This window comes from Oncorhynchus tshawytscha, linkage group LG19 (assembly GCF_018296145.1).
Source record: "Oncorhynchus tshawytscha isolate Ot180627B linkage group LG19, Otsh_v2.0, whole genome shotgun sequence".
Classification (NCBI taxonomy): domain Eukaryota; kingdom Metazoa; phylum Chordata; class Actinopteri; order Salmoniformes; family Salmonidae; genus Oncorhynchus; species Oncorhynchus tshawytscha.
Window position 1 is genome coordinate 39,444,314 of NC_056447.1, and position 26,043 is coordinate 39,470,356.

The 26,043-nt window shown below is 44.7% G+C and overlaps 1 protein-coding gene across 1 annotated transcript in view; it reads right to left on the reverse strand.

The window, feature by feature from the left end:
• The window catches only part of tbxas1 (thromboxane A synthase 1 (platelet)), a 123,284-nt gene that overhangs the window by 19,319 nt on the left and 77,922 nt on the right, over window positions 1-26,043 (reverse strand). The gene's annotated exons all lie outside the window — the stretch shown is intronic.

The following is a 26,043-nucleotide window of genomic DNA, read 5'->3' on the forward strand; positions in this document are numbered from 1 at the left end:
ATAGTCGGGAACAAAGAGAGAAAGAGTGGGGGGAGGGCAGATCAGTGCTCTCTGCAAACAAAAAGCAAACAGTAGATAATCTCTCTGTGATTTAACCATTAAACTCAGCAAAAAAAGAAACATCCCTTTTTCAGGACCCTGTCTTTCAAAGATAATTCGTAAAAATGTAAATAACTTCACATATCTTCATTGTAAAGGGTTTAAACACCGTTTCCCATGCTTGTTCAATGAACCATAAACAATTAATGAACATGCACATGTGGAACGGTCGTTAAGACACAAACAGCTTATAGACGATAGGCAATTAAGGTCACAGTTATTAAAACTTAGGGCACTAAAGAGGCCTTTCTACTGACTCTGAAAGACACCAAAAGAAAGATGCCCAGGGTCTCTGCTCATCTGTGTGAACGTGCCATAGGCATGCTGCAAGGAGGCATGTGGACTGCAGATGTGGCCAGGGCAATAAATTGCAATATCCGAACTTTGAGACGCCTAAGACAGCGTCCTCACAGTGGCAGACCACGTGTAACAGCACCTGCAGACCTGCACAGGATCGGTACATCCAAACATCACACCTGCGGGACAGGTACAGGATGGCAACAACAGCTGCCCGAGTTACACCAGGAACGCACAATCCCTCAGACAGTACTCAGACTGTCGGCAATAGGCTGAGAGAGGCTGGACTGAGGGCTTGTAGGCATGTTGTAAGGTAAGTGCTCTTCACTGATGAGTCGCGGTTTTGTCTCACCAGGGGTGATGGTCGGATTCACGTTTGTCGTCGAAGGAATGAGCGTTACACCGAGGCCTGTACTCTGGAGCGGGATCGATTTGGAGGTGGAGGGTCTGTCATGGTCTTGGGCGGTGTGTCACAGCATCATCGGATTGAGCTTGTTGTCGTTGCAGGCAATCTCAACGCTGTGCGTTACAGGGAAGACATCCTCCTCCCTCATGTGGTACCATTCCTGCAGGCTCATTCTGACATGACCCTCCAGCATGACAATGCCACCAGCCATACTGCTCGTTCTGTGCGTGATTTCCTGCAAGACAGGAATGTCAGTGTTCTGCCATTGCCAGCGAAGAGCCCGGATCTCAATCCCATTGAGCACGTCTGGGACCTGTTGGATCGGAGGTTGAGGGCTAAGGCCATTCCCCCCAGAAATGTCCGGGAACATGCAGGTGCCTTGGTGGAAGAGTGGGGTAACATCTCACAGCAAGAACTGGCAAATCTTGTGCAGTACATGAGGAGGAGATGCACTGCAGTACTTAATGCAGCTGGTTGCCACACCAGATACTGACTTTTGATTTTGACCCCCCTCTTTGTTCAGGGAGACATTATTCCATTTCTGTTAGTCACATGTCTGTGGAACTTGTTCAGTTTATGTCTCTGTTGAATCTTATGTTCACACAAATATTTACACATGTTAAGTTTGCTGAAAATAAATGCAGTTGACAGTGAGGACGTTTCTTTTTTTGCTGAGTTTATATCACAACTGGCTAATTCTAATCTTCTCCATCAATCTCCAAACCAATAATTATGTGAAAGACATGACCTCAATGTAAAAAATAATACAAAGCCAAGTGCAACAATGAGAGTATGAGACAATGAAAGGAAACAAAACACTTCAGCCAGCCTTTTGCTTTTACTTGGGGTAGTCGTGGCATTGGCCAAATTGTTAATTGGTTTGACTAATTGCAGAATTGAAATGTTGGAAGGAAATGTTTTGTGTTCTTATCACCTGGAGAGAGGTCAGGGCAGAGAGCGAGAGAGAGAGAAACATTCATTAGCTGGTCAACACAGGTTGGTTGGCGGTTCAGGTTAGCTGCCCAGCACCCTTAAACCAACCTCTTGGCAGACAGACCCAACGCCTGAATGCAAAACTATGAAGCTAATGATTTGAATGACAATGAACAAAAAACAAAACCACCTGGCTGGCATACAAATAACACTTCCCATTTTCATATCAGCTCACACAGCAACACTCAGTGATGGGTTATAACACAGTGAGGGGTATCAGTCCCTGAAGCACAGTGGAAATGGAGAGGAGAGCCTGTCTGGGGGAGGAGGAAGTAGGAACCGAGGCAATCTGAGTTTAGGTTAAGCAAGAGAGAGGGAGGGAAAGGAAAAGGGGAGCCCCTTTTCTGCCCAAAATCTGTCAACGTTAAGCAGATTCCACCTGGCTACCCCTACCCAGATCAACAGCCCTCCACCCCCGACAGCAACTCGCCCAAGCCTCCCCCACTTCTCCTTCTTCCAAATCCAAATAGCTAATGTTCTGAAAGAGCTGCAAAATCTGGACCCCTACAAATCAGCTGGGCTAGACAATATGGACCCTCTCTTTCTTTCTAAAATTATCTGCCGAAATTGTTGCAACCCCTATTACTAGCCTGTTCAGCCTCTCTTTCGTATCGTCTCCTTCCAAACTCACATTAAACATCTCCAATACAAAATGAAATCTAGAATCAGCTTCCTATTTCGCAACAAAGCATCCTTCACTCATGCTGCCAAACATACCCTCGTAAAACTGACCATCCTACCAATCCTCGACTTCGGTGATGTCATTTACAAAATAGCCTCCAACACTACTCAACAAATTGGATGCAGTCTATCACAGTGCCATTTGTTTTGTCACCAAAGCCCCATATACTACCCACCACTGTGACCTGAACGATCTTGTTGGCTGGCCCTCGCTTCATACCCGACGCCAAACCCACTGCCTCCAGGTCATCTACAAGTCTCTGCTAGGTAAACCTTATCTTAGCTCACTGGTCACCATTGCAGCACCCGTAGCACGCACTCCAGCAGGTATATCTCACTGGTCACCCCCAAAGCCAATTCTTCCTTTGGCCGCCTTTCCTTCCAGTTCTCTTCCTTTGGCCGCCTTTCCTTCCAGTTCTCTGCTGTCAATGACTGGAACAAACTGCAAAAATCACTAAAGCTGGAGACTCGTACCTCCCTCACTAGCTTTAAGCACCAGCTGTCAGAGCAGCTCACAGATCACTGCACCTGTACATAGCCCATCTGTAAATAGCCCATCCAATCTACCTCATCCCCATACTGTATTTATTTATTTATCTTGCTCCTTTGCACCCCAGTATCTCTACTTGCACATTCATCTCCTGCACATTCTACCATTCCAGTGTTTAACTGCTGTATTATAATTACTTTGCCACAATGGCCTATTTATTGCCTTACCTACCTTATCCTACCTCATTTGCACATGCTGAATATAGATTTTTCTACTGTATTATCGATTGTATGTTTTGTTTATTCCATGTGTAACTCTGTGATGTTGTATTTGTCCAACTGCTTTGCTTTATCTTGGCCAGGTCGCAGTTGCAAATGAGAACTTGTTCTCAACTAGCTTACCTGGTTAAATAAAGGTGAAATAAAACAAATAAAAAGTTTCATAATGCTTAAGTTATTACAAGTGTACTGATATGTGTGATGCATGTGACATCTCGGCAAATGAGAAAAAAAACTTTCTATCGGAGTTGTCCCTGTTGAAATTCAAAATGGTTTATGCATATTCATGAGGTTAGCATAGCATCTCATTCTCCACTGAACACAGGCGGTTGATGACAACACCCCTCATCGAATATGTATCCACTAATCCAAAGAGAGAAATTGGTGGGAGCTTGACAGCGCGCCATTCTGCTCTGTTGACAAAGAATCCCATTGTTAGAGCGGAGACATATGGTGCCTTCAGAAAGTATTCACACACCTTGACTTTTCCACATTTTACAGCCTGAATTTAAAATGGATTGGCCATCACTAGCCTACACACAATACCCCATAATGTCAAAGTGTAATTACGTTGTTAGAAATGTTTACACATTTGTTAAACTGAAAAGCTGAAATGTCTTCAGTATATAAAGTACCAGTCAAAAGTTTGGACATACCTACTCATTCAATGGTTTTTCTTTATTTTTACTATTTCCTACATTGTAGAATAATAGTGAAGACGTCAAAACAACACATATGGAATCATGTAGTAACCAAAAAAGTGTTGAACAAATCAAAGATATATTTTATATTTGAGATTCTTCAAAGTAGCCACCCTTTGCCTTTGACAGCTTTGCACACTCTTGGCATTCTCTCACCAGCTTCATGAGGTAGTCACCTGGAATGCATTTCAAGTTAATTTGTGGAATTTCCTTCCTTCTTAATGCGTTTGAGCCAATCAGTTGTTTTGTGACAAGGTAGGGGTGGTATACAGAAGATAGCCCTATTTGGTTAAAGACCAAATCCATAGTATGGCAAGAACAGCAAAAATAAGAAAAGAGAAACGACAGTCCTTTAAGACATGTTCAGTCAATGCGGAAAATTTCAAGAACTTTGAAAGTTTCTTCAAGAGCAGTCGCAAAAACCATAAAGCGTTATGATGACACGGTCTCTCATGAGGACCGCCACAGGAAAGGAAGACCCAGAGTTCATTAGAGTTACCAGCCTCAGAAATTACAGGCAAAATAAATGCTTCACAGAGTTCAAGTAACAGACACATCTCAACATCAACTTTTCAGAGGATACTGCGTGAATCAGGCCTTCATTTATTTATATTTTATTGAACCTTTATTTAAAACCTCTTAGGGCAAGGTGAGACGTCTGCGTCTCACATAGCCAACAGGAAATGGAAATGCGCAACGCCAAATGCTAATAGTACTCGCTAAAACTCAAACTTTCATTAAAACACACATGCAGGGTACTCAATTAAAGCTACACTCGTTGTGAATCTAGCCAACATGTCAGATTTTTAAAATGCTTTTCGGCGAAAGCATGAGAAGCTATTATCTGATAGCATGCACCCCCCCATGATTTAACTAGTTTTATAAAATTCAGAATGTTTTCTACCCACACATACTAATCATATGCATGTACTATATTCCTGGCATGAGTAGCAGGACGTTGAAATTTTGCGCGATTTTTAACAAAATATTGAAAAAAAAAGTCCCGAGCTTTAAGAGGCTATTAGACAAGTCAGGTAAGAACAAATTCTTAATTACAATGACGGCCTACCAAAAGGAAAAAGGCCTCCTGCGGGGATGGGGGATGGGATTAAAAATAAAAATGTTGGTGCTTGTATGAGGTGACTACCTCAAGCTCTAAACCCTCAGAGGTAGTAATCACACCTGTGGGGAGAGGGGCATTCTTCTCACCAAACCACATGACCTTTGTTTTGGAGGTGTTCAGAACAAGGTTAAGGGCAGAGAAAGCTTGTTGGACTCTAAGGAAGCTTTGTTGTAGAGTGTTTAACACAAAATCCCAGGAGGGGCCAGTTGAGTATAAGACTATCATCTGCATCTAAATGGATGAGAGACTTTTGTACTGCCTGAGCTATGTTGCTGATGTAAATTGAGAAGTGCGTGGGGCCTAGGATCAAGCCTTGGGGTACACCCTTGGTGACAGGCAGTGGCTGAGACAGCAGATGTTCTGACTTTTTACACTGCACTCTTTGAGGTAGTTAGCAAACCAACCCAAAGACCCCTCAGAGACACCAATACTGCTTAGCCAGCCCACAAGAATGGAATGGTCTACCGTATCAAAAGCTTTGGCCAAGACAATAAAAATAGCAGCACAACATTGCTTAGAATCAAGGGCAATGGTGACATCGTTGAGGACCTTTTAAGGTTGCAGTGATACATCCATAACCTGAGTGGAAACCAGATTGCATACCAGAGAGTATAACATAGACATTAAGAAAGCCAGTCAATTATTGACAAGTTTTTCCAACACTTTTTTTATTTTTTAAATTTTATTTTACTAGGCAAGTCAGTTAAGAAGAAATTCTTATTTTCAATGATGGCCTAGGAACAGTGGGTTAACTGCCTGTTCAGGGGCAGAACGATTTGTACCTTGTCAGCTCGGTGATTCGAACTTGCAACCTTTCGGTTACTAGTCCAACGCTCTAACCACTAGGCTACCCTGCCGCCCCTTGATAAGCAGGGCAAAAATAGAAATGGGCTTATAACAGTTAGGATCAGCTTGATCTCCCCTTTAAATAAAGGACTAACTGTGTCTGCCTTCCAAGCAATGGGAACCTCTCCAAAGAGGAGAGACAGGTTAAAAAAGTCAGAGATAGGCTTGACGATTATAGGGGCAGCAACCTTAAAGAAGAAAGGGTTTTTGGAGTCAAGTTTAAGAAACTGTGTAGCGGGGCAGGGGAAAAAGTGGGAGGGGCATCGGGGCTAGTCGCATTAGAAGTGGTGGGAGATGAAGAAATGTTAGACGGGCAAGGAGGCATGACTGAGTCAAATAGGAATCCTGACTTAATGAAGTGGTGATTAAAGAGCTCAGCCATGTGCTTCTTGTCAGTAACAACCACATCATCAACTTTAAAGGACATGGGAAGCTGTGAGGAAGAGGGTTTATTCTCCAGGTCTTTAACCATTTTCCAGAACTTCTTGGGGTTAGACCCACAGAGAGAGAACTGCTCCTTAAAGTAACTAACTTTGGCCTTCTGGATAGCCCAAGTGCAATTATTTCTAATTTGCCTGAACAATAGCCGGTCAGCCTGAGTATGCGTGTGCCGAGCCTTTTGCCAAATGCAAATCTTGAGGTGGAGTAACTCTGCAAGATCACGGTAGAACCATGGGTTGAACCTGTTTTTAATTGTCATTTTCTTTATGGAGGTGTGTTTGTTAAGAATATCACTGAAGATTTAAAAAATGAAGGTCCAAGCTTCTTTGACAGAGGCTATCCAGCTGATTCTATACCAATTTACAGAGGCCAGGTCCTGAAGGAATGCTTGCTCATTAAAGTTTTTTAGCAAGCGTCTATGACAAATCAGGATAGGACATTTCACGGAGCAGCCAGTACGAACACAGGCTGTAAAACAGAGGCATTACAGGTCATTACAGAAAACAGGAGGATAACATCGAGGAGAGTAGCCTTTTCTGGGTGTTTGGAGTCATACCTTGTGGGATTGGTAATAATCTGAGAAAGATTTGGGGAGTCCCTTTGCTTTAGGTCTTGGTCAATTGGTTTAAGCATGTCCCAGTTTAGGTCACCTAGCAGGACAAATTCAGACTTAGTGTAAGGGGCAAGGAGAGAGCTTAGTGCAGGTAGGGTACTGTACGGTGCTGATGGAGAACAATAACACCCCGTAACAATCAACGAAGAGCTATTCGAAAGTTTATGCTTAAAACCAGCAAATCAAATTGTTTGAGGAGAGACTTGGTGGAGTCAACCGAGCACTGAAGGTGGTCGAATTGGTCGAATTGCTGCAAAGAAACCACTACTAAAGGACACCAATAAGAAGAAGAGACTTGCTTGGGCCAAGAAACACGAGCAATGGACATTAGACAGGTGAAAATCTGTCCTTTGGTCTGATTAGTCCAAATTTTCGATTTTTGGTTCTAACCGCAGTGTCTTTGTGAGACGCATTGTAAATGAATGGATGATCTCCACATGTGTGGTTCCCACCGTGAAGCATAGAGGAAGAGGTGTGATGGTGCTTTTCTGGTGACACTGTCAATGATTTATTTAGAATTCTAGGCACAAGAGTGTGCAAAGCTGCAATCAAGGCAAAGGGTGTCTACTTTGAAGAATCTAGATATAAAATATATTTGGATTTGTTTAGCACTTTTTACTACATGATTCCATGTGTTATTTCAAAGTTTAGATGTCTTCACTATTATTCTACAATAGTAAAAATAAAGAAAAACCCTTGAATGAGTAGGTGTGTCCAAACTTTTGACTGGTACTGTAAATCTGCTTGAAAATCTATGGCAAGACTTGAAAATGTTTTTCTAGCAATGATCAACAAGCAATTTGACAGAGCTTGAAGAATTTTGAAAAGAATAATGGGCAAATATTGTTTGAGTTTATTTTTATTTTTACAGGAACAGTGCACAGTAAAAGTGACGGTTTTAGCCAGCTGGCTAATTTTCTACTGCAGTCCCTGGGCAGGTTATTCAATCCAGGTGTGCAAAGCTCCTAGAGACCTACCCAGAAAGACTCACAACTGTATTCGCTGCCAAAAGGTGAATATAATATGTATTAACTCGGGGGTGTGAATACTTATGTAAATGAGATATTTCTGTATTTCATTTTCAATACATTTGCAAAAAAAATAATCTAAAAACATTATGGGGTGTTGTGTGTAGATGGATGAGATTTTTTATTTATTTCATCCATTTTGAATTCAGGCTGTAACACAATATGTGGAATAAGTAAAGGGGTATGAATACTTTCTGAAGGCGCTGTCAGTATCTCGTCATTATATCCATATCTCTGGTTAAGCTCAGGGTACAGACACAATCATAACAGTCCATTCAGTAATATATGATAAAATATATTTCAGTACTCCAGAAGGCAGAACACAGAGAGCTCTTTGACAGAGAACCTGAGGAAAAACACATTAGCATATCAGAGGAGCTGCTGGGGCTTCTTCACTGGGGTGGGATCGAGAGAGGAGGGACCCGAAGGTCCCAGATAATAATACAATTAGATCCATAAAACCGCACATCTGCTTTCTCTCCATCGTACACACACACTTTCTCCCTCTCTTAAACACAGCGCACACATACAGAAATCACCTTCACAACCAAAACTCAAGGTGTCATGGACATCACTATATATCCCTTACAGTCATGAGCTGTGCTAGGACATAAATCATTCACTATTCATATATAAAGACAGGCATCTTTGGCTGTACATAGGTCATCATCCAGTAGCTGAGAATTACCATTTCAATAACTTTATTAAAGCAAGCAGCTGATGTCCCTCATATGCCAGAGTCTATCCTCATTCCCGTATTAATCATCCAGGGATGAGGCAGGAGGGACACCAGGAATCACAGGTAGAATGAATTACCATACACTTAAGCTTGAATAAAGAGCTGTTTTTCTTTATTTTTTGATGTGCATCAAAGCAGTATGTCTTTGTCAACAAACTAATGATGAGATCAATAGCTGAGGCAGGCTCAAATGATAGCTGCAACTGGCAAGGAACTAAACCTATTCAATCCTATTCAAGCCTCCATTGACATGGCTGTAAATGAGTTACATTTGGACATGATACCTTAGTATCTGCCTTAGTCATTCAGTCATGTCATTTTGTTTTCAGATTCCAAGAACACAGGATGAGATGTTACTATCCTTTGTGCAAGCACTTCCAAGAGTTCATGAACAGTGAGCCTGGTGAAATTTGGGGAGCGCATCGTCAGTAGTGTACCTTTGGTTCCTAGGGTGTTTCGGCCTTTCACACTATACACCCTCCCCAAAGGCGGCCAGCGACAGGGTGATCAATCCTATGCTTGCGTCCCATTCCCAATTAGTCATAGGAGTTGCCTTGTTGTTGATAGCCAACATCCCATGGGACTATGCATGGCAGGGGCATCCTCCTCCCTGAGTCAAGCATTGTTGACCGCATACCTCCTGGCCCTCTCACTTCGGGGCCCAGCTGGGGTCTTTCCTCTTCATCCAGAGCCACTGACTGCTGCCTTCTGCCGCCTCCGATACAGCTTTGATTGCCGAACGCTGGCTCTGGCCCTTTAATTCCCAGGTCTCTAAGCAGTCTTGTTGTAGATGTTGCCACAAAACCTCTGCAGCCCACCTCCACTGGTCGGACTTCTGTGTTCCAGCCATGATGCTGTGCTTCGGCAGCTAGATCGGCATAGCGCAGATGTTTTCGCTCATAAGCCTCATCTACTGAGTCCTCCCAGGGTACTGTGAGCTCAATGATGAAGACCTTCTTGAGCGAACTGGACCAGAGCACCATGTCAGGTCTTAGGGTGGTGGTAAAAGGTAAATTCAAAGGTAAATTATTTTATTTGAATGCTTTTCTTGTTTTTGTGAAAATGTTGCCTGCTGAATGCTAGGCTTAATGCTATGCTAGGCTATCAATGCTCTTACACAAATGCTTGTGTAGCTTTGGTTAAAGCATATTTTGAAAATATGAGATGACAGTGTTGTTAACAAAAGGCTAAGCTTGTGTTTCAATATATTTATTTCATTTCATTTGCGATTTTCATGAATAGGAAACGTTACGTTATGGTAATGAGCTTGAGGCTATGTTTACGCTCCCGGATACGGGATTGCTCGACGCTAGAGGTTAAGTAGCCTGTGACCCCTCTTTCCATCTTCTCCACTGTTGAGATTGGAACCTCATACACTGCTAAGGGCCACAACACCCGGGGTAGGAGACCAAACTGCAGACACCAGGCCTTTAACTTTCCAGGTAGCTGGGTGTTGTCGATGGACTGTAGGCTGCTACTGATGTCTTTGCGCAGCTGTTGCACCTGGTCTTTGTCCTTCAGGCTTGCATCATACCACCTTCCAAGGCTTTTTACCGGCTGCTCAGACACTGTTGGGATTTGGTCATCTCCGATGAAGAATTTCAGGTCAGAGAGTACTCCCTTCACAATCGAGATGCTGCATGACTTGGATGGTTTAATCTTCACACGGGCCTAGCTGATGTTCTCCTCGAGTTTTCTCCTAGTGCATGGGACAGTGGTGGTCAATGTTGTAATGTCGTCCATGTAGGCTCTGAGTGGAGGGAGGCGGAAACCAGAGTCGACTCACTGTCCACCAGCAACCCATTTTGAGGATCTGATGATAACCTCCATTGCCATTATGAATGCCAATGGAGAAATGGTACATCCCGCCATTATACCTACATTTAGGCACTGCCATGAGGTGGTGAACTCTGAAGTGGTGAAGCCGAACTGCAGATCCTGGAAGTACGACTTCACCAGGGTTGTGATGGTGTCCGGTATGTGGAAAAATCTGAAGGCAGACCACAGGAGTTCATGGGGCACAGAGCCAAATGCATTGGCGAGGTCGAAGGAAGACTACATGGAGGTCCCTTTTCTCCACCTTGGCCATTTGGATCTGGTGCCAGATCATGCTGGAATGTTCCAAGCAGCCAGAGAACACTGATATTCCTGCCTTCTGTACAGATGTATCGATGTACGCATTCCTTTGCAGGTACTCGGCTATCCTCTGGGCAATGACCCTAAAGAAGATTTTACCCTCGACTTTCAGTTAGGAGATTGGGCGGAATTGGCTGATGTTCACTGCATCCTTCTCCTTAGGGATCAGGACCCCGCCTGCCCTACGCCACACTTTGGGTATTATCTTCTTTTGCCAAGCTGTTCTCATAAGCCTCCAGAGGAACCTCAGGACGTCTGGTGCGTTCTTATACACTTTGTACGGGACTCCATTTGGCCCCGGTACTGATGCTGTTCTGGCCCGTCAAACTGTTTTTTCCACCTCTTTCCATGTCGGAGGGCTGGTCTCAATATGATGTTCCGGGGGTTCAATGGGTGGGATATCTGATGGGATGGCCAGATGTTCATGTCGCTTTGAGTCAAAGTTTGTTGTTCTCAGGTGCTCCTCTAGGTCTTTCTTTGTTGTTTTTAGAGCTCCACTTTTTTCCTTCGTGAAGAGACTTTTAAGGAACTTGAAGGGATCTTTATAGAATCGAGTTCTAGTTTGTTCTTTCTTCCTTCTGCGTTTCCGTAGGTTCTCTGCTCTACGGAGGGATGCCAACTGGGTTTTGATGTCAGCCTGAAGTGCCTCTATGCCCTCCTTTTCCACTTCCGAGGCCTTCTTCCACTGTTTCTTACGCTGTCTCCTTTCTTGAACGAGGCGCTTGATTTCTTGTTGCCTCCTGGAAACTGGTGGGGTTGGAACCTTTCTCCCGCCTTTTGCCTCTTGCACTCCAAAGCTTTCTGCCCCGTACTCATAGATGATTAGATGATGTCCCTCATCCTCTCCAACTTCTTCTCCACTGTGCCTCGAAGTTTCTCGAGGGTCAAGGTAAGGTCAGTATTCACTGTTTCCCACAACTTCTTGTCACTGGCGCCAGGCCACTTCACATACGGTCTGTGCCCTAGTAGTCTCCTCTCGACTGCAGGTCTGGGAGGCTGGGTGAGTTCCACTCCTATTGTTGGTTCCACCTCAGTTGTTACTTCGGTGCTTGAATTTACGTCGTAAATGACAGTGGTACTGATGCACTGCAAACTATGGTTTGCGTCCAGTTGCTGTGCTTCATTCGACTGATTTGATCGCTTTCGCAGAAAGTAATCAATGCGAGGCCTCTGTCTCTCTTTACCCAAACACCCCTTCTTCCCCTGGTGGATCCTCAACCCATGGTGTGATGTAACTTTCCTCCAACCTCAGACACATACCTGCATCTGTTTGTGGAACTTGTGACAGTTGCAGTGGTGTTCTCTTGTGCTGTGCTCTCATTACTCGTAGTCGTTTCCGGTCCAGTCGTTACCATGTTGTCAGCCGATGAGTCATCTTCCGCCCCCGCTCTCGCAGACTCTATGGGTATTCTCGTATGTTGACTTTCTGTAGCTAAAGTGGGTGTTTCCAACATACTGCGAAGCATGGGAAACTACAGAAATGGGAAGCTACCCCAGAAGTTGTTCTAATATCAAAAGGAACACGTCAGTTGTGAGCCAGCTGAGACTGTAGATGTTTAATCATCACTAGAGCAATCAGCCTCAAGGAGAACACTCCTGTTGTATGTCACCAATCATGAGGAGACACAGGGTCTCCCTCCCACCTCAGCAGAGACTCCTCTAACACCAAACAACACACATGCAGGTAAACCAGTCAGTACACCTCTCATGTACATACAGTAGTTACAAATGCATGGCATGATGGAAGAGTGTAATTACATGCACCCACACACGCACACACAGAATCTTATCATTGGTATAACTTCTAGAGTGTCAACCAGGTCTTTCATTTAGCGGTTACCATTTTAATTGGAAGCGACTCATATTTGATTTGATGAATGGTAATAGAAAAAAACACCCCCAGGCAGACGAGCTGGTTCAGTAATGAGATTTGGTGGTGGAGATAGTTCACGTCAGGCTGCATGATATAAGCACTCGCTGTAACACCTGGTATTAGAATGATACTCAAATGATCTAGGCCTAATCCATAGCTTAAAGTGTAGAAGTACACAGGACGCGATTACCTATATGTGAAAATAAAGATCTGTGTTAACTTCATCATACACAACACAGCCTAGTCACATGTTAAAGCGACAAATATAAAGTAGGATACCGAAACAAAGTACTAATTATTAAGCACTCAGAATGAGTTTTGTTATTCCCAAATTCCATGGGGAAACGTGTGAAGAATAAGCCCTTTTGATGTAACCAATGGAGGGATTCAGATGAGCCACTTATGTTATTCAAACTATCGCTACATGAAACAATCTCAGGAAAGTGCTTGGGGCTGTCTATAATACTTAGTAAGTTTGTAACTGCATAAGGAACATTCTATCTTAATATTAATAGCAGCATCCGAGGGGGAGGGTCAGCTCTCTCCCAACCCATTCCCAAAACCATCCCTTGAATCCAGCTGGAATACTAACCCATCCACCTCAACCCAAAGCTATGGTTATACCATAAAAATACAATTACTAGAATGGAAAAGCCACTCAGGCCACGGTAGTTCCGCTAGAACACTCATGGGTACACTCAATATGGCCGCCAGTCCACCTATCACAGAACATAGACTTGAATGGGAAAGCCTGTTCTAGTAATTATATTTCTCTGCCAACACTCTTTTCTGACCATCTCTATATAAGGCTGTGAACTCCCAGCTTCTCTAATGGGTATATTTCACTCATCACCACTCAACCTTTCTCTCTGCCTATGATGGTTATTAAATACAAAGCAGCCCAGTGTAATGACTGGATTCATCAGAACACCACCCGGATATTTTATTCTCTACACGGAGGAAGATAGATTCATGATATAGAGGCTGTAATGGTAGGTTACAGGCCACACCACACTCAGAGAAGTAATGATACAGTAACAGGCTTTTACAAAGGAGAGCTTGGATTGCGGAGGTGTCCAGTACAGCAATTGTAACGGCTTTCTTCTATCTCCTCCTCGGACGAGGAGGTGTAGCAAGGATCGGACCAAAATGCAGCGTGGCTATTGCAATCCATGTTTATATAATAATAAACAAACACAAACTTTACAAAAACAATAAACGTAATGTGAAAACCGAAACAGCCTAAACTGGTGCAAACTAACACAGAGGACACTAAGGACAATCACCCACAAAACACTCAAAGAATATGGCTGCCTAAATATGGTTCCCAATCAGAGACAACGATAAACACCTGCCTCTGATTGAGAACCACTCCAGACAGCCATAGACTCTGCTAGATCACCCCACTAGCTACAATCCCAATACATACCAAAACCCCAAGACAAAACACACCACAATACAAAAACCCCATGCCACACCCTGGCCTTACCCAATACATGAAGATAAACACAAAATACTTCGACCAGGGCGTGACAGAACCCCGCCCCCTAAGGTGCGGACTCCCGAACGCACCTCAAAACAACAGGGAGGGTCCGGGTGGGCGTCTGTCCATGGTGGCGGCTCCGGCGCGGGACGTGGACCCCACTCAGTCAATGTCTTTGTCCCCTCTCCTCGCGTCCCTGGATAGTCCACCCTCGCCGCCGACCATGGCCCAGTAGTCCTCACCCCGAACACCACTGGACTGAGGAGCAGATCGGGACTGAAGGGAAGCTCGGGACTGAGGCAGCTCGGGACTGAGGGGAAGCTCGGGAGTGAGAGAAAGCTCGGAAGTTAGAGGAAGCTCAGGAGTGAGAGGAAGCTCCGGAGTGAGAGGAAGCTCAGGAGTGAGAGGAAGCTCCGGAGTGAGAGGAAGCTCAGGAGTGAGAGGAAGCTCAGGAGTGAGAGGAAGCTCTGGAGTGAGAGGAAGCTCCGGAGTGAGAGGAAGCCCAGGCAGGTAGATAGATCTACCAGATCCTGGCTGGCTGGTGGTTTCAGCAGATCCTGGCTGACTGGCAGATCCTGGCTGACTGGCAGATCCTGGCCGATTGGCGGATCCTGGCCGACTGGCAGATCCTGGCCGACTGGCGGTTCTGGCAGATCCCGGCTGACTGGCGGATCTGGAAGAGTCTGGTTGACTGGCAGATCTGGAAGAGTCTGGTTGACTGGCAGATCTGGAAGAGTCTGGTTGACTGGCAGATCTGGAAGAGTCTGGTTGACTGGCAGATCTGGAAGAGTCTGGTTGACTGGCAGATCTGGAAGAGTCTGGTTGACTGGCGGATCTGGAAGAGTCTGGCTGACTGGCGGATCCTGGCAGACTGAAAGATCTGGCTGCTCCATGCTGACTGGCGGCTCTGGCTGCTTCACGCTGACTGGCAGCTCTGGCTGCTCCATGTAGGCTGACAGCTCTGGCAGCTTCTTACAGACTGGCAGCTCTGGCGGCTCCGTGCAGATTGGCAGCTCCTTGCAGACTGGCAGCTCCTTACAGACTGGCAGCTCCTTACAGACTGACAGCTCCTTGCAGACTGGCAGCTCCTTGCAGACTGGCAGCTCCTTGCAGACTGGCAGCTCTGGCTGCTTCATGCAGACTGACATCTCTGGCTGCTCCATGCAGACTGACAGCTCTGGCTGATCCATGCAGACTGACATCTCTGGCTGCTCCATGCAGACTGACAGCTCTGGCTGCTCCATGCAGGCTGGCAGCTCTGGCTGCGCTGAACAGGCGGGAGACTCCAGCAGCGCTGTAGAGGAGGAAGGCTCTGGCTGCGCTGAACAGGCGGGAGACTCCGGCAGCGCAGGAGAGGAGAAAGGCTCCAGCAGCGCTGGAGAGGCGAGGCGCACTGTAGGCCTGATGCGTGGTGCTGGAACTGGTGGTACTGAACCAAGGACATGCACAGGAAGCCTGGTGCGGGGAGCTGCTACCGGAGGGCTGGGGTGTAGAGGTGGTACTGGATAGACCGGACCGTGCAGGCGCACTGGAGCTCTTGAGCACCAAGCCTGCCCAACCTTACCTGGTTGAATGCTCTCGGTCGCCCTGCCAGTGCGGCGAGGTGGAATAGCCCGCACTGGGCTATGCAGGCGAACCGGAGACACCGAGCGCAAGGCTGGTGCCATGTAAGCCGGCCCAAGGAAACGCACTGGGGACCAGATGCGTAGAGCCGGCTTCATGGCATTTGGCTCGACGCTCAATCTAGCCCGGCCGATACGCGGAGCTGGAATATACCGCACCGGGCTATGCACCCGCACTGGGGACACCGTGCGCACCACTGCATAACACGGTGCCTGCCCGGTCTCTCTAGCCCCCGGTAACCACAGGAAGTTAGCGTAGGTCTCCTACCTAGCGTAGCCCTACTCCCTGTGAGCCCCCCACCCAAGAAATTTTTGGGGCTGACTCTCGGGCTTCCATCCGCTACGCCGTGCTGCCTCCTCATACCTGCGCCTCTCAGCTTTCGCCGCCTCCAGTTCTTCCTTGGGGCGGCGATATTCTCCAGGCTGAGCCCAGGGTCCTTTACCGTCCAGTTTGTCCTCCCATGTCCATTTCTCCAGGTAGTGCAGCCTCTCCCACTGCAGCTGCTGCTGCTCCTGCTGCTGCTGCCTCTGTTGCCTCTCCTGTGGCTCCTGCCTGTTGACACGCTGCTTGGTCCGTTGGTGGTGGGTGATTCTGTAACGGCTTTCTTCTATCTCCTCCTCGGACGAGGAGGTGTAGCAAGGATCGGACCAAAATGCAGCGTGGCTATTGCAATCCATGTTTATATAATAATAAACAAACACGAACTTTACAAAAACAATAAACGTAATGTGAAAACCGAAACAGCCTAAACTGGTGCAAACTAACACAGAGGACACTAAGGACAATCACCCACAAAACACTCAGAGAATATGGCTGCCTAAATATGGTTCCCAATCAGAGACAACGATAAACACCTGCCTCTGATTGAGAACCACTCCAGACAGCCATAGACTCTGCTAGATCACCCCACTAGCTACAAACCCAATACATACCAAAACCCCAAGACAAAACACACCACAATACAAAAACCCCATGCCACACCCTGGCCTGACCCAATACATGAAGATAAACACAAAATACTTCGACCAGGGCGTGACAGCAATACACACACTGTTAGATATTACTGCACTTTGGAGCTAGGAACATCAGCATTTGACTACACCCGCAATAACATCTGCTAAATATGTGTACGTGACCAATAAAATTAGATTTGATTTTCTCTATCCCATACTATGAAAGACCTCCGAGTGTGCTCACTTCTACATTCCATAAAAAAGGAAAATCAAATATATATTCTGCAATATATTGTAAATAACTGTTTGGAAGAATAAGTAACTGTAAGGCTATCATTGCCAGGAGAGGCACCACAGGAAAGACTAAACCTCCATATGATCTACTGCTCTCAGAATGGCATAAGAGTGATCTCTCCCTCATTACGCAAGCTGAACACAGTATTTTGTGAGGACAAACAGAGAGAAAAAGAGAGAGGAGAGAGAGACTGAGAGAAAGATAGAAAGAGAGGGAGAGAGAGTACCCCACCGCCACAGCTGTAGAGTGCGTGCTCCTTTCTATATTTCACTATTCCACAGGGCAATTGGGAAAGAGGGGTATTTAACGATGGCAGCCTCGTGACAGCTGTTGACATTCAGCACACATCAGTTAGAGAGAGAGAGAGAGAGAGAGAGAGAGAGAGAGAGAGAGAGAGAGAAAGAGCAGCCACGGCGGAATTATTGAAAACATTTTGTCTTCCAGAACAACAACTCCCTTACTTCCTGATTTCTTAATGTTACTGTTTTTGTTTATTGTATGTACCAAACTGTTATACTGCAAGTCGGCTTTCAGCTGCCAATGTATACAGTAATAACACTATAGGAGTGACTATACTAACTATATACTGTATAGTCCAGTAATAACACTATAGGAGTGACTATACTAACTATATACTGTATAGTCCAGTAATAACGCTATAGGAGTGACTATACTAACTATATACTGTATAGTCCAGTAATAACGCTATAGGACTGACTATACTAACTATATACTGTATAGTCCAGTAATAACACTATAGGACTGACTATACTAACTATATACTGTATAGTCCAGTAATAACACTATAGGACTGACTATACTAACTATATACTGTATAGTCCAGTAATAACACTATAGGACTGACTATACTAACTATATACTGTATAGTCCAGTAATAACACTATAGGACTGACTATACTAACTATATACTGTATAGTCTAACTATATACTGTATAGTCCAGTAATAACACTATAGGACTGACTATACTAACTATATACTGTATAGTCCAGTAATAACACTATAGGACTGACTATACTAACTATATACTGTATAGTCCAGTAATAACACTATAGGACTGACTATACTAACTATATACTGTATAGTCCAGTAATAACACTATAGGACTGACTATACCAACTATATACTGTATAGTCCAGTAATAGCACTATAGGACTGACTATACCAACTATATACTGTATAGTCCAGTAATAGCACTATAGGACTGACTATACTAACTATATACTGTATAGTCCAGTAATAGCACTATAGGACTGACTATACTAACTATATACTGTATAGTCCAGTAATAGCACTATAGGACTGACTATACTAACTATATACTGTATAGTCCAGTAATAACACTATAGGACTGGACGGATATATGACTGGGAAGGGGCCTGACGTCAGTGCTGAGACCCATGATTGGCCCCTGTAGAACACACACACACACTTCAATCCTCTCGGTCTATACTGGTCACTCACATGTGAGATTATGACCTGAATCTTCACACAAAAAGCCCTCCTTCAATAAGCACTGTGTGCAACAAGCATTCAACACAAGCTGGTACAGAAATCTGAAGGTCCAGATTCCTATCAGTTTCATTTTACCCTGTGCCCTCTTTCACAATGATTCTCCCTCCCTCTCCATCTCTTTCTTTCTCCACCCCCACCTTCCCTTTATCTATTTTCTTGCTCTAAATATAAACCCTTCTTGACCCCCTCCCCCCTCTCTCTGTCTCTATCTTTCTCTCACCCAGTGCAAGGTCTTGGTGATGGGGAGTGAGAGGCTCTGTGCTTCCCTTCCCTACTCAAAGCCCGCTCTCTGTCCTTTTCCTTCCCTTCATCCCTCCTCACTCTCTCCCTCCCCCACATAATCAAGAGGGCAGCAGCTTTTTAAAATCTGAACAATGACCCATGGGAGGAAGGGAAGGAGGGAGGAATGTTAAGTTGGGATGGAGAGAGGGAAGGAGCATTCATACAGCTCTACACACAGCCTGGCCCTCATTTCATCCTGTCCAAAGGAATAGAAAGAGAATAGAAGAGGCAATGAGAGGACATCCCCTCTCAGAGAAAGGTCTATCTGAGGCCCCTTCTCCCAGGCAGGATGTAGATGAATAATTTAGACAGGAAAGGTAAGCTGCTGCTGCGGCAGACCGCTACGGCTTCTGCTCTGACTAGCACACACTGGGCCTGGCAGATCAGCTCTGTATGCTGTGTGTGCAGGAGCATTGGCATCTCTCTCTCTCTCTCCCTCTCTGCTTGTTATGAAGGATAACAAGTTATTTCTGATTCAAAATATATATATTTGTCACATGCTTTGTAAACAACAAGTGTAAACTGACAGTGACTGTAGCCTATGTCTGAGATATACAGATGTAAGATCTTAATTTGATCACCCTGCTCTTGCAGGAAATGCAAACTTTTAGTACTCAAGGTTTAAAAAGGCTTCTAAAGTTTGTTTACTGAGCAAAAATATATATTTTTTACTGAGTTATAGTTTATATAAGGAAATCAGTCAATTGAAATAAATTCATCCCCTTCAGACAATGCCGCAGGTGAAAAAGCCAGATGTGGATGTCTTAGGCTGGCGTGGTTACACATGGTCTGTGTTTGTGAGGCCATTTGGACATACTGACAAATTCAGAGAGAAATGAACATTCAATTCTCTGGCAACAGCTTTAGTGGATTCGAAGCAAATATTCAAACCATTGATAGGCTACTTAGTTTCAATTCCTTACACTTACATCTGCAACCACGACCATGCATGCCAATTACACGATCTCTCAAAACTTGAGGCATCTGTGGTACTGTATTGTGTGACAAAACTGCACGTTTAAACATTTCTGGGATTTTTTATTTCAGCTCATGAAACTTGGGACCAACACTTTACATGTTGCGTTTATATTTTTGTTCGGTGTAATTTCCACTTTAAAATGTTAGACTTGATTTGCCCAAATGTACCACTCCCCTTAAAATCCTGCATCTGTACACAATAGAGTTTGTGTGAAATTAGTTCAGACAGCATGAGTGATGCTTTGACCTTTGACCTGCACTTTGGGCAGAGGCTCAGAAGAATCTCAAAGACACCTCTTCCTGCCAGGCCTGGCATCGTGCTATAGGATTACAGCAGCTCTTAGTGCTTCATAGCAAACAGGCTTTACCTCTGCAACATCCATAGAGGCCAGCACCAACCAAAAATAGTCACAGGGAACAAAAAGGAGAGGCGCCATGAATAACTCATCACCTTTTATCTGTAACTTAAAAGGAAAACTGCACCCAAAAACAACATTTTGGTATTGTGTCATTAGTCCATTGTTGATATATAGTATACCCAAAATGTTTTGCAACTCAGCAATTACATTTTCAAGATATTTAACATTCAAAATAAAAATGATTATGTATTTTTTGTTATATATCTTGAATGCTGACATGCAAAACATTTTGGAACTATATCAACAATGGACTAATTAAAAAAATACCAAACGATTTTGGGTGGAATTTTCTTTTAAACTATAGATGACTAGCTTCCTATTGTACCTATAGTAACACTGAACCCTGTACCCCCACTCTCTTCCTCTATCTTTACACTCTCACTCCCTTTCTTCCTCTCTCTCTATTCTTTCATTTTCTCTCTTTCATACCCTCTCTTCCCTCCCTCCCTCCCCCTCTCTCCCTCCCTGAAGACCTTTGCCAACAGACAGACAGTGCAGAGGGGAGGGGAGCAGCGCAGCAAAGCAGGGGCAGCCCAGGCTGAAACATGTCATTTAAGATGCGTTGGTCTCTCCTCCTTTTCCATATTGAGTCTTAACACCTTCTGCATGTCATTAGGGGCCTTACTTTGCTTAAACTCATTGTTATTTAGGGAGATAAGAATGGCAAATGAATGAAGGGAGCCCCTGAGTGCGGTGACACAACAGTAGAGAGAGAGGGAGAGAGAAAGAGAGAGTGAAGGAGAGAGAAAGAGAGGGAGAATGAGGGAGAGGGAAATATGTGCAGCTAGTGACACATTTGCAAGTTTGGCTCTAGCCTGAGTGGCAGAGTCAGAAGAAACAACATGGCTCTTCCCAGGAAGAGAGTGAGATGAGATGATTGAGTCACCGGTGTGTCTCTGCTGGAGGCTCGGCTAGCATAGCCCGCCTTCTGCCAGCTCCTACAGACACAACTGGAACACACGTGAGATGAATTATGGCTAACAGCTTAATTTAATCCAAGTAAAATCCAAGTAAAAATTCCCTGTTTTAGGCCAGTTAGGAACAACAAACGAAAAACGAAAAACAACAAACGAAAAAACAACAGTGAAGCTTACAGGGCATTAGTGCCACAAACAAAGGTAACTACCCACAATCACAGGCGGCTCTGATGCGGGACGTAGACCCCGCTCCACCTCTGGCTCACCCCACTTTGGTGGCGCCTCGGGTGTGGGGACCCTCGTTGCGGGCCCCGGACTGGGGACCCTCGCTGCGGGCCCCGGACTGGGCACCCTCGCTGCGGGCCCCGGACTGGGCACCCTCGCTGCGGGCCCCAGACTGGGCACCCTCGCTTGGGGCTCCGGACTGGGGACCGTCACTGGGGGCTCCAGACTGGGGACTCACCAGCCTGGGAGGAGGATTTGCACTTGGCAGGGAGTTGGCTCAGGTCTCCAACCTGACTCAGCCAAATTCCCTGTGTGCCTCCCCAAATTTATTTTTGGGGCTGCCTCTCTGGCTTCCTCGCTAGCCGTGTACGTTTCGCCAACTTCATTCTCCAGTATCCCTCCTCGCACTGCTCAATTGAATCCCAGGCGGGCTCTGGCACTATCCCTGGGTCGACCACCTCTCTACCTCCTCCCTGGTTGTCTCATACTCCTGGCCACGCTGCTTGGTACTTTTGTGGTGGGTAGTTCTGTCACGGCTGTTGCTGGAAGAAGACCAAGGTGCAGCGTGGTGAGCGTACATTTTCCTTTTTATTTAAAAATGTCGCCAACAAAACAACATACGAAAAAACAACCGTGAAGCTTACAGGGCATTAGTGCCACAAACAAAGTTAACTACCGACAATCACAGGTGGGAAAAAGGGCTGCCTAAGTATGGTTCCCAATCAGAGACAACGATAGACAGCTGTCCCTGATTGAGAACCATACCTGGCCAAAACAAAGAAATACAAAATATAGAAAATAGAACATATTCTATGTTCTATTTTCTATGTTTTGTATTTCACACCCTGACCAAACCAAAATAAAGACATAAAGAGCTTTCTACGGTCAGGGCGTGACAAAATGTCAGAATAATAGTAGAGAGAATTATTTATTTCAGCTTTTATTTCTTTCAACACATTCCCAGTGGGTCAGAGGTTTACACTCAATTAGTATTTGGTAGCATTGCCTTTAAATTGTTTAACTTGGGTCAAAACTTTTGGGTAGCCTTCCACAAGCTTCCCACAATGAGTTGGGTGAATTTTGGCCCATTCCTCCTGACAGAGCTGGTGTAACTGAGTCAGGTTTGTAAGCCTCCTTGCTTGCACACACTTTTTCAGTTCTGCCCACAAATTTTCCATAGGATTGAGGTCAGGGCTTTGTGATGGCCTCTCCAATACCTTGACTTTGCTGTTCTTAAGCCATTTTGCCACAACTTTGGAAGTATGCTTGGGGTCAATGTCCATTTGGAAGACCCATTTGCAACCAAGCTTTAACTTCCTGACTGATGTCTTGAGATGTTGCTTCAATATAGCCGCATAATTTTCCGTCCTCTTGATGCCATCTATTTTGTGAAGTGCACCAGTCCCTCCTGCAGTAAAGCACCCCCAAAACATGATGCTGCCACCCCCGTGTTTCACAGTTGAGATGGTGTTCTTCGGCTTGCAAGCCTCCGCCTTTTTCCTCCAAACATAACAATGGTCATTATGGCCAAACAATTCTATTTTTGTTTCATCAGACCAGAGGAAATGTCTCCAAAAGTACGATCTTTGTCCCCATATGCAGTTGAAAACAGCAGTCTGGCTTTTTTATGGCAGTTTGGAGCAGTGGCTTCTTCCTTGCTGAGCGGCCTTTCAGGTTATGTCGATATAGAACTCGTTTTTACTGTGGATATGGATACTTTTGTATCTGTTTCCTCCAGCATCTTAACAAGGTCCTTTGCTGTTTTTCTGGGATTGATTTGCACTTTTTGCACCAAACTACCTTCATCTCTAGGAGACAGAACGCGTCTCCTTCCTGAGCGGTATGGCGGCTGCGTGGTCCCATGGTGTTTATACTTGCGTACTATTGTTTGTACAGATGAACATGGTACCTTCAGGCTTTTGGAAATTGCTCCCAAGGATGAACCAGACTTGTGGAGTTCTACAATTCTTTTCTGAGGTCTTTCCTGATTTCCTTTGATTTTACAATGATGTCAAGCAAAGAGGCACTGAGTTTGAAGGCAGGCCTTGAAATACATCCACAGGTACACCTCCAATTGACTCGATTGATGTCAATTAGCCTATCAGAAGCTTCTAAATCCATGACTTCATTTTCTGGAATTTTCCAAGCTGTTTAAAGGCACAGTCAACTTAAGTGTTTGTAAACTTCTGACCCACTGGATTTGTGATACAGTGAATTATAAGTGAAATAATCTGTCTGTAAACAATTGTTGGAAAAATTACTTGTGTCATGCACAAGGTATATGTCCTAGCCGACTTGCCAAAACTATAATTTGTTAACAAGACATTTGTGGAGTGGTTGAAAAACGAGTTTTAATGACTCCAACCTGTGTATGTAAAGTGTAAAGTGTATGTAAACTTCCGACTTCAACTGTATGTACCTTCAAAATGCTTTCAGGAGGGGATCAACCTTGTGGTAGCAGGTAAAAACACCACACAGTCAGTCTCTTTCACTGTACTGAAAGGCATTGGGTTGAGTTAGCTGTGATGAGCATGGCAGGAGAAGTGAGAGAGAGAAAAACTGACCATCACACTGCAGTCAGCTGCCAGATGTCTGGTCAAATGTAGATCAAGCTAGCCTATAAAAGAGTTTATGTCCACAGGTATTGCTGTGTATCTGATCAAGTTCCCAAAGTCAAACTAACATTTATTCACTCCGACTGTTGAAAACCCCAATTTCCTTCACCAGCTAGCTACATACAGCTCACTAGCCCTCCATAGAGATGTGTATTAACCCTGCCATAACATGAGTTCTTCGGCTGTACATTATTGTAACATTTCTCGTACGAAGTTGTGAAAACCTGCTTCTGATCCGGACGCCTTAAAAAGTTTCAGGAGAGTGTAACATTTTGAGGTAGGTGAGTCCAGGGTCCAGAGCAATCAATCTTATAGTAGCAAAGGACTTTCAAAAAACAGTAGAGTTGTTGACAACAGTGTTGTTAATAGACTGTAATTATCAGTGGTGCAGCCTTTCAGTAAAACTACCCTTAAGACAAATGATATCCAGTCCCATCAGCAGACAGCACTCTTCATCTCAGCTCCTTCATTACAGTAGGCTATGTAACAGTAAATACTAGATCTTGTTGCGGTGCTTTGAAGGCTACTCAGTAGACTACAATTCAGTGCTCTATTTCAGAGAGGGAAGTCAGAGTACAAAAGGATAAAAGTCCACTGCAGAAAATGTGCAATGAGAAAATAACACCAAGATTTTAAAAAAGGACATAAAACAGTGAGGAAGTGAGCACTGATGCATTTTGATCAGGAATAAAACACCAGAATGCAAACAGGCAGAGTTAGTTAGTTTACACTAAGATCTCTCTTTGTAGACACTTCCTACCCTGTGAGTTGAAGGATTGAGAATTGGAGAGCAGAGAGCGGCGTATCGGCACGACGTAGAACGAGGGAAGAGGACATGAAAGAATGAAATAGTGTCTGACTCCAGACTCTCCAGTCTGTGCGTTTGATCCTGTCTTCTGGTCTGCTGTCTGCTCCACTCTTCTCTGTTCTCCACTGCTCTGGCCTTGGTCAGGGTATTAGGATGCAGGAAGAGAGACGGGAGAGTGGAGGATCTAACAAGGCCATTGCTGTGTCCGAAATGGCACCCTATTCCATATATTGTGCACTACTTTGACCACAGCCCTATGGACCCTAGGGAATAGGGTGCCATTTTGGACATACCCATGGCCTTGTTAGATCCCCCACTACCCTGTCAAACTGTTTCTCTCCACTGTTAGACCAGTGTTATGCTGCAGAGTTGATTGTGGCTGTGAAAACAGTGTGTGTGTGTGTGTGTGTGTGTGTGTGTGTGTGTGTGTGTGTGTGTGTGTGTGTGTGTGTGTGTGTGTGTGTGTGTGTGTGTGTGTGTGTTGGAACGAAGTCTTCATATGGATGCCAGAAAAATAGCAGTTTTCATCCTTAGTGAATGCAGTGAAAGCTTGGGTGCTGTCTGTGTTCTTTATTTCGCAATATAGTGGCAGCGCACATCAAACTGCCGGTCGCTGTGACCCCAGAGAAACAGATTGAAAATCCTCATTCTTAAAAATGTCAAACCCCCCCCAGTCTCTCTCATTTATTTTTGTTCCAGCCAGCGCCCATCACTGTCTGTCTTTCACACTGATCACCTCTGCTGGCCTTCAGAGTGTCAGACTGGTACTGCTGCAGAGATGGACTTATTACAGCTGAGGTGGAGTTGATATAGGACTGGGTCTCTTGGTCATAAACCCCTGCAAAATGACTGTATGTTATGCTGTGCTTCTGAAGCCCACAATACCAGATTGGGGTCAATTCCATTTCAATTGTCAATTCAGGAAGTAAAGTAACATTCAGAAAACTGGAATTGGAATTTCATTTTACTTGACTGAATTGACTGAATTGAAATGGAATTGACCTCAACTCTGTACAGTCTCACCATCAGGTGGAGCGGACAGTGTGGACCATTTACATAATCTGGTTTGGATCCTATTAGTATCAATAGACCATCATGGCAAACATACTGTCACAAACAATGAGGGCAATTATAGGTGATTGTGAACATAAGGTGCATACAGGAAAG